The 11,400-nt window shown below is 41.2% G+C and overlaps 1 pseudogene; it reads left to right on the forward strand.

Annotated features, from left to right (window-relative positions):
- The first annotated feature begins 989 nt into the window (after positions 1-989).
- Positions 990-6,991, forward strand: LOC120778417 (annotated as a pseudogene).
- The last annotated feature ends 4,409 nt before the right edge of the window (positions 6,992-11,400 follow it).

Genomic DNA, 11,400 nt, shown 5'->3' on the forward strand with positions numbered 1-11,400 from the left:
GTACTGCGTCGAATACTTTCAGAGCTGGAGTGTTTTCGTCCATTCGGACAACATGACCTAGCTGTCTTTTAATTCGCTGAACTATGTCAATGTCGTCATATATCTCGTACAGCTCATTGTTCTATCGAATGCGATATTCGCCGTGGACAACGCGCAAAGAACCATAAATCTTTCGCAGAGCTTTTCTCTCGAAAACTCGCAACGTCGACTCATCAGTTGTTGTCATTGTCCAATTCTCTGCACCTTATAGCAGCACGGGAATTATGAGTGACTTAAAGAGTTTGGTTTTTGTTTGTCGAGAGAGGACTTTGCTTCTCAATTGCCTACTCAGTCCGAAGTAACACCTGTTGGCAAGAGTTATCCTGCATTGGATTTCCAGGCTGACATTGTTGGTGGTGTTTAATGCTGGTTCCTAAATATACGAAATTATCTACAACTTCAAAGTTATGACTGCCAACAGTGACGTGAGAGCCACTGTTCGTTTGTGGTATATTTCGTCTTGCCCTCGTTCACTGCCAGGCCCATTTGCCTGTCTGTCCTTCCGCAGTAAATTCATGACGCACCAAACCACGAATATCGAAAGAAACAGTGAGCATCACCTTGATTTTTTAGCAGCTTTGGTGTGTTTTTTTTTGGTTTCGGCTGGTGTTTTTCCTCCATTCTGATGATTGTTGACTTATTTGCATGTCAAACTCATAAAGCCATGTCTCGTCAGCAGTAATATTGCTCTCCATTAATGTGGGAACCGAATTCGCACGATCAAGCGTGTCCAAGGGTAAAATAATGTCGAAGGCGCTGAAAAATGCACCCCTACATGTGAACCAGCATGCTTACAGAGCAGGCAGACCAACCAATACTGCTCTGCATCACCTAACTTCGGAGATAGAAAGTTCGCTGGAAGGAGGGGAAGTGATGGTTTGGGTCTTCAAAGACATCTAAAGTACTTTTGACAACACGTATCACAAGAGCATATCCAGGGCACTGGAGAAATGGAAAGTGACAGCACAGTGCGCAGATGTATTGAGGCCGTACTGCGCACTGAAACCTTGATAGGAGCCACCAGGTTGGGCGGATGACAGATGTAACACATTCTGCGAGGACACTCTCTGCGACGTATTGGTCAGGTAGCCAAACATCAACTGCTACAAATGACAGCAAAAGAGTGTGGCAGAGGTAAGGTAATCTCGTCCCCGCGGATGAAAGAGTTAAGTGGTGTAATACTCTTTCCCTAAGATACAGCATTATCAAAAGGATTAACTTTCACAAGAAGTTCAATGTTACCCTTAGCAGTAAATGAATAAATGATTCCACTCTAGAGCTACCGTTAAGGAATAGTACAATCAAGTGGTACACTGACGGCTCGAAAATGTCGGAGGTATTTGGTGCAGGAATCGCAGGACCGCGCACCAAACTCTCTATACCTGAGGGAAGTTTTCCAATCATTTTTCACGCAGAAGTCTTTTCCATAAGTCGGTATGTAGAAATAAACCTCCAACGCAACCATTCTCCAGACTACTTGTCGCATTCTACACTGGGCACTGTAAACTGAAAGAGCACTTATATAGCATGGGCCTAACTTCTTGCGTAAATTTCCGGTTCTGCGACAGAGAGCCTAAAATATCAAAAGACCTGTAAATTGACTGCCTAGCAGTCTGCAGACGCAGGTTGCAAGCCTTTGGATCCATGTTTCTAAAGAGAGATCACATCGCTTCGCTAGCATCCAGCAGTATATTGGACTATATCAATATGCTGAGGCTAGGTGAGTCTTTGTGATTTAGGAGAGAGCACAATAGACTAAAAGTCGCGGTGTGTCTCATTTACCTATCTATTGTCCAAATAGACCTATTTACAGTACGCTTTTTGCAAAAAATTCAGCTTTATCGGTATGAGTTGCGCAAGAACGCGTTTCATATCCAAAATATCCACCAAAATCATTCGAATGGGTTCGCGAGAGATGTCTAGCTCTATTGCCATCTCTCTAACACTAGCCTGACGACTTTTTAGCACCATATCCGTCACTTTTTTAATATTTTCATCAATTGAAAAGGTCGAAGGATCAACGACCTCTCGACCGTCTTTGAAAGTTTTGTAACACTCCTAAACTTGTGTTTTTGATAAAACTGAATCACCGTAAGCCTTCTCCAACATTCGCAATACGAAATTTGGTAGAAATACAAAATTTTAGACGAATTCTTTCTTCGATAGTTCTATCTATTGTAAAAATCGTTACCCACTACAGATGTGTACCAATTTAAACTGCTGATGTAAGGAAACTGCTATTCGGCATAGTAATTAAGGACAGTCCTACTAACTTCAGTTACTCGAGGAATTTAATTACAATTTCCGGGTTCTTTTTTTCATTCTATACATACGACAGTCGGATATTCTCTTCTAGCATATTTTTGACCGCAAGTGCTCTCATAGAATCTCATGAACTGCCTAAATAAGGCTCTAAATTCCGCAATAATCAGCTGACAAACTCACGGAGCGCGATTTTCGAAAATTTGAACGGATCTCCATATAATTTTAGACCTCTGAACATTCAGTTAACCTGTTAACTGTTTAAGACAGCAGTGCACTCTTCGTAGACATTGTTCAAGTCGGATTAATATAGTCATATGAACTGTCAGATCCAAATAAAGTTCTTGTATGGAACTTTTGTATTTGTGAAGGACATTTTAGCTCCGGTGTAACCGAAATTAAAAAGTTTTCTTGTTGGATTTAAGCAGGCTTTTTTAAACCATAGAAAAAAATCTAAGGAAACTAAAAAAAATACAAGGAAAATCTAGCAAGAAAACCTGAAGAAACTTTGAATCGAACGCCTTACCCACATGCTGGACAGTAAAATGCAATTTCGGTGCATAAAAGTTGTTGGAAGACATTCATTGTGGCATAAAAACCATCATTACTTGCCATCAAATGCATTTAGGGTCAGCGCAGCGATGGCTTACTGAATGCATAAAAAAGACCACACAGAGCGCGTTCAGCTTAACGCTGACTTCATTTCTGCAAATGGCAACACAAATTAACTTTATTTCTTATAAAACAGTGGTGCGTTTATAGAGAACATTGCAGTTGTTGTTGGCAGTGACTTTTTTTGTGCTATGAACTCAAAGTGAAAGGGAAAATTGCATTTCCTGCTAATTTCCAACTACTTCTAAATAAGTTTGTGTTACTATGTCAGAATAAGCAGAAGCTTTTTGTAGACCAACTCTTTTTGCTTGCTGCTGCTGCTTCTTCTTTCTTTACATGCGCAGCATATTTCTCGCCTCACTGACCAAGGCATGTGAGATATGCACCGGGCGCAAAAAATGTGAAAATAACTTTTTTCTTTTTTCTTAGCAAGGAACCAAGAGATACTGAAAACTGCTGACGAGCGCATACAACATGACTTTGTTGCAATGCTAGTGTGTGTTGTTGCTTGGCTAGTACACGTACGTAGCACATACAGCTGCGCGGCGTAGCGCGGTGAAAACATGAACCGCAGTACATGTGTGTGTGTGTTTAGGTGGATGCCAGTGGTTGGGTATCCGGTATTACCCTTTCAAATGCGTAGTCTCCACGCTGTACAGCTGAGTCGAGGCGGCGGCGGCAGAGATGAAACAGCGTAGAATTGGCATGAAGATAAAACAGCTGAAAAGCGCATGGAATGCCGGGCGATGTAGCGTACGGGCGCGGCGTTTGCGTGAATCGGCTGATTTGAAAGGTAAATGTAAGCGGGCGTTGTTGTTGTGCTTGCTATGGAGTAGCGGCAGCTACTAGCCAAACAGCTGATTAACTGCCAAGTGAAAAAGTTCTAGCGTGTAAACATTTATGCGGGTTGCGGCGGCAGCAGGCGCAATACAGCTGGTTTGCACGATAAGGTTGGCAGGAACTTGCTGATCAGGTTGGCAGTCGGTAGCTTTGGTGTGTAAATCGAAGCGCAGTAGAATGCGCTTGCCACAAATGATAATTATTCTGCGCTGCGGGCTATGCGGGTCTGAGCTGTGCTGTTAGCGTGGCAGCGCGCTTCGTTGTGGTGTGTGCGCTGCGACGCGTTGAAAGCGCTGCGTTGCGGTCTTGTGCTGCGCGCTGCTGCTTCATACGCGCACTGGCTTCTAGCGCGTTCTTGCTTCGTGCGCGTTGGTGCTTCATACGCGCACTGGCTTCAAGCGCGTTCTTGCTTCGTGCGCGTTGTTGCTTCGTGCGCGTACTGGCTTCAAGCGCGTTGCTGCTTCATGCGCCTGCAGCCTCATTGCGTCAATTTACAAGTCCCTTTTGTTGACGATTTTTTTTTTGCATACCACTTTTATTTGCTTGCCTTTGTTGTTGCGCTGCTGATAACTTTAACCTTCACATTGTGCGACACAAAGCACGAAACAATAACAATAAAAAAGTATGCAGGCAATTGTAACAAAGGCAAGCCATACAACGCGGCCGTGTCGTCAAGCCAACGACATAGAAAGCGCTGACGCGGCGCGCAAAGGGTGCGGTAGGCACTGTGTTTGCATGTAAATTACATACGCAAGCGTGCAAACAAATAAAAGAAGCTCAAGTGGAAAATATGAGTGGAATTTCGCGCTGCATTGCACACACTTCATGATACCACAAATTAAAATAGCAACAACCACAAGCCATGCAAGCGCAGCCGACCGCAGTTTTATGCGAAATAAAGCGCGCTGACAAACCGAAGTGCGCGCTAGTATGTTAGCCAAAACTTAAAGGCAGCCACTAGCGCGACGCGCTTACATGACGCTGATGCGGGTCCCCAGCAGCTGACTGGCCGCGCCACATTCAGCTTCATACCTCCAAGCTGCGTATGTATTTTAGCATTTGCATGCAAATGCATTTCACATTACTTTTCATGCACACCTTCCAGCGCTATACATATATATTTAATTTTTAATCACCTGCGCACATACAAACACACGCACCGCGCATACCGCCAGCCAGCTATTGCATGTAATACAACACTTAAAGATAACTAAAAATTAATTTTATGCTTGGCATAACTATTTACATGACAAACCCATAACTGCCTCTTGGCTCTTTGCGCCACTGTAACAACTTCATTTATGCTAATTCGCCGCATGCGTACATATGTAATGACACTAGCACTAAAATAAAAAAATAGCTCTACTTCCGCACATTTTATTGCTGTTTCGCGCTGTCTGCGCCTTCACGCACGCGTTCTACACACGATCGTTTTGTCGAGTGCCTCCTTGATGGCTCCTCTTAGAGTTTCAGTGCGTGCATATGCTGCCTACATAAATTCTGCTTACAAACGTACACACTGTGAGTATGCGCCTATTCTAAGTATTAGCCCGCAGTTATTGTATTAATTATTAAGAATTCATGTCGGCCGCACTCGAACCAACTATAACGCGCCCGAAAGTGTGCACTTAAGCACCTGCCCCATTATTTTAGTGACCTCGTCCAAAGCCAAGACTACTTTAAGGTACTTCAAGCGTTCTAGAAAAGCACAAAATATTTCGAGTTAATGGCGATATGATAATTAGTGATGCGCTTCAGCTGAAGTGTTGATACGAGGGCCTTGAAGAAGTGTGGCTCTGATATTCACTTATTGTTTATTTTATGCCTTAATACAAATATAAATTTTGGAAAAGTAAATAATTTTAAATAAATATACATACATAGATAAAAATTGAGAGGGAGGTCGAACTGTTTAAGTATGAAGAGCTTGACAAGCTGACCGACAGGGGAATGCTTGAAAATTCTACGAAACGATGCGGCGACCAGCAGAAGGTTTCAAGACTGGAATTCTGGTTCAGAGTAATTTATGATTGCGATACTAGAGGCTCTGTTCTGTTAAGTTTGGATATCTAAAACCGAAATGTTGATAAAAATTTCATAGCAGGTGAGATTTTTTGTATTGTAGTCAAATTGTACCGGAGCATACTCTTGTAGAACCACCAGAGGTGATCTAGCAACTGATACCCAAAGGAAAATTAAAATATGGAGGAAACACTCCCCCAACCTGCTGAATGACAGTGAAAGCTTAACACAGAGTTAACAGGTGTTAGTGAATCCGATTTCCCAATCGATAGCGATGGAGTGGATGTTCCAATGGCCGACTAAGATGAGGTTCGAATAGCAATTACCCTCTTAGTCTGAAGAACAACAAAGCGGCGGCGGCCGATGGATTGCCGGCGCAACTAATCAAACATGGCGGCGAAGAAGTGATAAGAAGCATGCATTATCTTCTTTGTAGAATATAGTTGGCATGGCCGACAATTGACATTTAAGTGTGCTCTGCCCAGTTCACAAAAAGGCAGACCCCACAATATTATCGAGCGTAATGTGTGGAAGATTAAAGTCCACTATAAACAAACTGATTGGACCTTATCACTATGGCTTTTGGTCTGGATAATCAACAACTGGTCGGATATTCACCATGCGCTAAATCTTGAAAAATACTCATGAAAAGAGGATCGACACACACCACCTCTTCGTCAATTTTAGAGCTGCTTTTGACAGCACGAAAAGGAGCTGCCTTTATGCCACGATGTTTGAATTTGGTAACCCCGCAAAACTAATACGGCTGTGTAAACTGACACTGAGCAATACCAAAGACATGATTTCAGTGCTTTTTTATATTGAAAAGGCATATTAAGCAAACTGTTCGAAGAGAATGTAAGACTTCGGTTGCACTGAAGCTATACAGTTTAGTGGTAGCTAATCGAGGTGAGGAACCTATCTATATAAGACCAACTTCCAGAAACGTACGTTCAAGACATAACTCTATACACAAGTAGAGATGCATTAGTAGTAGGTTTCAAGAATCTGTTGGCTATTGCTGCAAGGAAGCTGCTACCATCACGGAGTTCATCAAGGACCCTAGCAAGTTTGTTGCTACTGCTGCTGCCTCTGCTCCAGCTGCTTGTACGGGCGCTGCTGCCGAAAAGAAGGAAGAAGCCAAAAAGGAGGAGTCGGAGTCCGAGGAAGACGACGACATGGGTTTCGGTATCTTCGACTAAACAACTCAACATTAAAGTTGGAGAGTGCTAAGCACACCGTCGTTCTCTAACCATAGATACATCTACTTCTCCATTAATCGAAAGCAAAGATCAGAAACGAGGTTATGAGAAATCCCAGGAATACAAACTGGAATCTCTACAGGCAGATACCAAAAAGCAAGAGACTTAGACCTTGAAAAGACCCACGAAGTGGCGAAACTTTGGAAACTGTTGTCCAAAAGCCCCACCACGCTCGGTCTAATTCGCAAAAGTTGCGGAAAGTAGATAGACAACTACCAGGACTCATTGGAGAGAATATGCACTTTCCAGGCTGTAAGGACGCGGTAAGTTCCAGCTATGAAGAGAGTAGTGCAGTGAACGTTTCCTAACACATATTTACCATATTTACCGAGAATAAAATAGAATGGGCATTAAGCTCAATCCACCCATACAAATCTCAAAGCCGAAAGGGCTCTTGAATATAAGTAATAGCTCATTCCTGGACATTTCGGGTATGTTGAACAACGTCTCTACAAAATATATTCTGAATAGTATACAGTCGATAAGTGTTGACCCTGCTATACAGCACTGGATCAGACGCTTTTTGACCTCTAGACGGAGACGAGCAAAATGGAAGGACACTAAAATTACAAAGGAAATATGTATAGGTATTCCACAAGGTGAAGTGCTATGCATGTATCTCCGCTTCTATGGAAATTATGTAGTGGTGAATAAGTTGCTAAGCAACTTGAAGGCAAGGCCCCCAAGATAGTAGTAGTAACGAGTAGGTGTCTACCGGCCATTAGTAATATTTTGACCACCACTCCCAATAAAACCCAGAAGTGAGCATCACAAGCAGGTCTGATTTCACCACTGCCTTTGACAATAACCCGCGCCAAATTTCATGAAGATACGTATTCAAATAATTCAAGTTGTCCATACGCGCACTTGATTATGATCGTTCAGTTTGTATGACAGCTATATGTTATAGTAGGGCGATCTGAAAAATTTGCTCGCAAATGGTTCCGTTACTTTTCACAATAATTCGTGCTAAATTTTGTGGTTATATCTTGTCGAATAAAATAGTTTTCCATACAAGGATTAGCGTTTAGTTTGTATGCTAGCTATATGCTATAGCAGTCCGATCTAAAAAAATTCTTCAGATATTTTAGAGTTGCCTAAGAAAGTAAACTGTGCCAAATTTCGTGAAGATATCTCGTAAAATAAAACATTTTTCCATACAAGCACTTGATTTTGAACGATCACTTTGTATGACAGCTATGTACATATGTATATGTTAAAATGGTTCGATATGGCCAATCCCGACAAAAAAAGACTCTTGTGTAGAAAAGCACGTGTGAGAAATGCCAGCTCGTTATCGCAAAAATGGTGGAACTAATTTTGCTTTTACAGCAAGTTATTGTTTACATTTATTTATATTCGCATGCCTGCTAACAAGCCGAATTAATTAATGCAGCACAATTTCATTGTTACTATTGTAACAATTTTTTGTTTACATGTCTGTTAGTTGAATTATCACTGCAGCAGTTGCATTTCTATTGTTTTTGCAGCGCAGCGCTAACTATTGTAATTTATTTTATAACCAACTAAGTTTTAATTAGCCTTACGCTTAGGTAGATATTTATATAACATGTGTATGTGTAACGGTATGTTTGCATACCTTTGTATGATATGTGTGTATGTTGTTGTTGTTTACACAGAAATACCTTGTAGTTGCATTTTATTTGTTTTGTCTAGCGATTTGTTGACTTTTGTTCCTTTGTTTTTTTTCTCTAGTATTTTTTTTGTACTTTTTTATTTATTTTTGTAGTATATATTACATATAAACAACGTTGCTTTCTAGTTATTTAAGTCAATATTTGCTTTCGTAATTTATTTGGAATTATTTACAATTTTCTATTGCATAATTTGCCAGGTCAAGCTGGAAGCTGTTAGGCTCGTCAAGAGTAATTAAAGAAGAAATTTATATAATTTCCAGTAACTTGCGTTCTTTATCGGCATTACTGAGAGTTCTCATACTCTCTCATGCACTGGTGCTGCACAGCTATAGTTAGACCAATTCTGCTCTACAGAGCAGTAGTATGATAGGCAGGTGTACGAAAATCCACTTAGCGGAAGTTAGTGGAAAAGGTTCAGAGGCTCACTTGGCTGTGAATAACGGGAGCTATAAAGACAACTACAACAGCCGCTCTTGAGCTGGCACTAGACCTGCCAACTATAGACCTTTTCGTTGGAAACTGCGAATTTGCAAAATCGGCGGGACGACTACTGCCTGCAGGAGAATTTACATATAGAATCTCCGAGCATAGCTCGATGGGTATTGGTGGTTGGGCAAACACCGACTACATAACCCCACTTTTAAACTGGGAAAGAAGGTTTAAGGTAAGCATAGAAAAAGATAGCGGGCGAAAAGGTACGTTTGCTACGCGCAACACTTTAAACATTTACACTAATGGCTCGAACGATGAACGATGAAGTTGCTGCGGGAATGTACTGTCCAGAGTTAAGTTATAGTTGCCGGACCACTGCTGTATATTTCAAGCTGAGGTCGTAGCCAGCCAAGCAGCGATCAAGGCAGTAAGCTCGTATTGCATATCGCCCAGAAGTGTCTTGAAAATCAGGATAGCAGTGGAAAGTGTGCCAGAAGCAAGCAACTTAACTTCTACTGGGTGCCAGGCATCGAAGGCAATGGAATAGTGGACGAGATTGCCAAAAATGGAGCACGGTTAACAACCGAAAACGTGATTGGGCAATCCAGGCACTGTTTATACGAAAAGCTGGACAGAAGCTTGGTAAAGAAAATCAAAACCCGATTAAACGAGCTACCTGGTTGCAAAACTGCAAAAGTCATCTGCAAAACGGTAGATCCGAAGTACATAGAATTCCTATTGGCACTCGATAGAAGAAACTGTAGGAAAAAGAATGGAATACTAACTGGTCACAGTCTGATAGAGACACATGCCCACAGTATGGGTTTGGCAAATCGAGAATACTGCAGGAAATGCCTAGAGCTAGGCATCAAGGAAACAATGGAGCATCACTTGTGCACTTGTCCCGCATTGGTAAGACTACGCTGTAAGCATCTAGGGATCCCATTGTATGATACACTGGAGGAGGTATTGGCAGTGAGGCCGCAGAGTCTGTTAAAATTCGTGGCAAGCGCAGGCAACCTACTGCAATGACTACTGCTGTTGGACTTATCAAGTGAACTACATCTGGTATCGCAACTCCATCGCAAAGAACCAAACAAAGGACCAAACTAGCCTATGGGTGGCTTATTGGCCTATCAGATTAATCTAACCTAACCTATTAGTAAGTTTTAACAGAAAAAAAAATGAAAACAAAACACGCTCTAATTTATGCTCATATCTACGAAATACATTTTTTTTCTTGCCCTTCTTGCCACCAGTTCTCATCTCTTTTACTGCCGTGCCAATCAGGCGTCTCATGCTCGTCATTTCACGGCTTATCGCTGATATCTTAACGGCTTTTATCCTTTATATATTTGTTTTCCTTCGGTTGTTATTATTTATTAATTTACTCTTGTTGTTTTTGGCGCTGCACACTGCTTGTTATGACGACCTCAACTGTCTCTCAAATTTACCAGACTACTCTTATCATCATAAAGCCCGAAATAGATTTTAGTTTTTGTTTTTGTCTTTCACTTGTTTTTGTTTTTTAGTATTTCATTTCTTTGTTTTTTTTTTTTTTTGAATTTCTTTAGTAACTTTCTGTTTCAGCGCCTATTTATATATCTTCGCGTATGTGTAAGCTATACCTACATATAATATATTTCGACGTCCTCTTAGCGATAAGCGCAGCGCATGTTGTCATATTAAATGCGGCTCGTTGTCTTGGCGTGGCTTATCTTAAATGCCATTTAGTGTATATTATTCGTGTGCATTTGTGTTGCGTTAAATACATACATATGTATATGAATAATAGTTTTTTCGTCGCATTTATCTAAGCGTCAGTTTATTATTTAAAATGTCGACTCGTCGGCGATTAGCGCTCTTATAGTGTTTGGTGTAGCTTTAAGATAGTATGTCACTTGTTGTTTTTGTGTTTACTTTAGTTTGGCATTGAGAAGGCCGTCAGTTGAGCAACATTGTTGGTTGTTGGCTCACAGCTCACAGCTCATAACCAGATATACGCTGTTCTATACGGCCGGCTATATACGATAAGATCTTTATTTGTGCACCGGTCGCTCGCTGAAACGCTGAAATGTTCAATTGTTGTATCTATATACATACTATATATATATATATCTATATATAAATAATTGTAGTTATATACGAAATTTAACCGTGTTCGTATTGCATGCCCGTAATCATTGCGAATTTCTGTGCTTTTATCACTCCGCATCTCTCTCTCTATCTCTCTTTATTGTTTGTTGTTACTGCTTCGCCATTTGAGTTGATTT

The sequence above is a fragment of the Bactrocera tryoni genome, chromosome 5 (assembly GCF_016617805.1).
Source record: "Bactrocera tryoni isolate S06 chromosome 5, CSIRO_BtryS06_freeze2, whole genome shotgun sequence".
Taxonomy (NCBI): Eukaryota; Metazoa; Arthropoda; class Insecta; order Diptera; family Tephritidae; genus Bactrocera; species Bactrocera tryoni.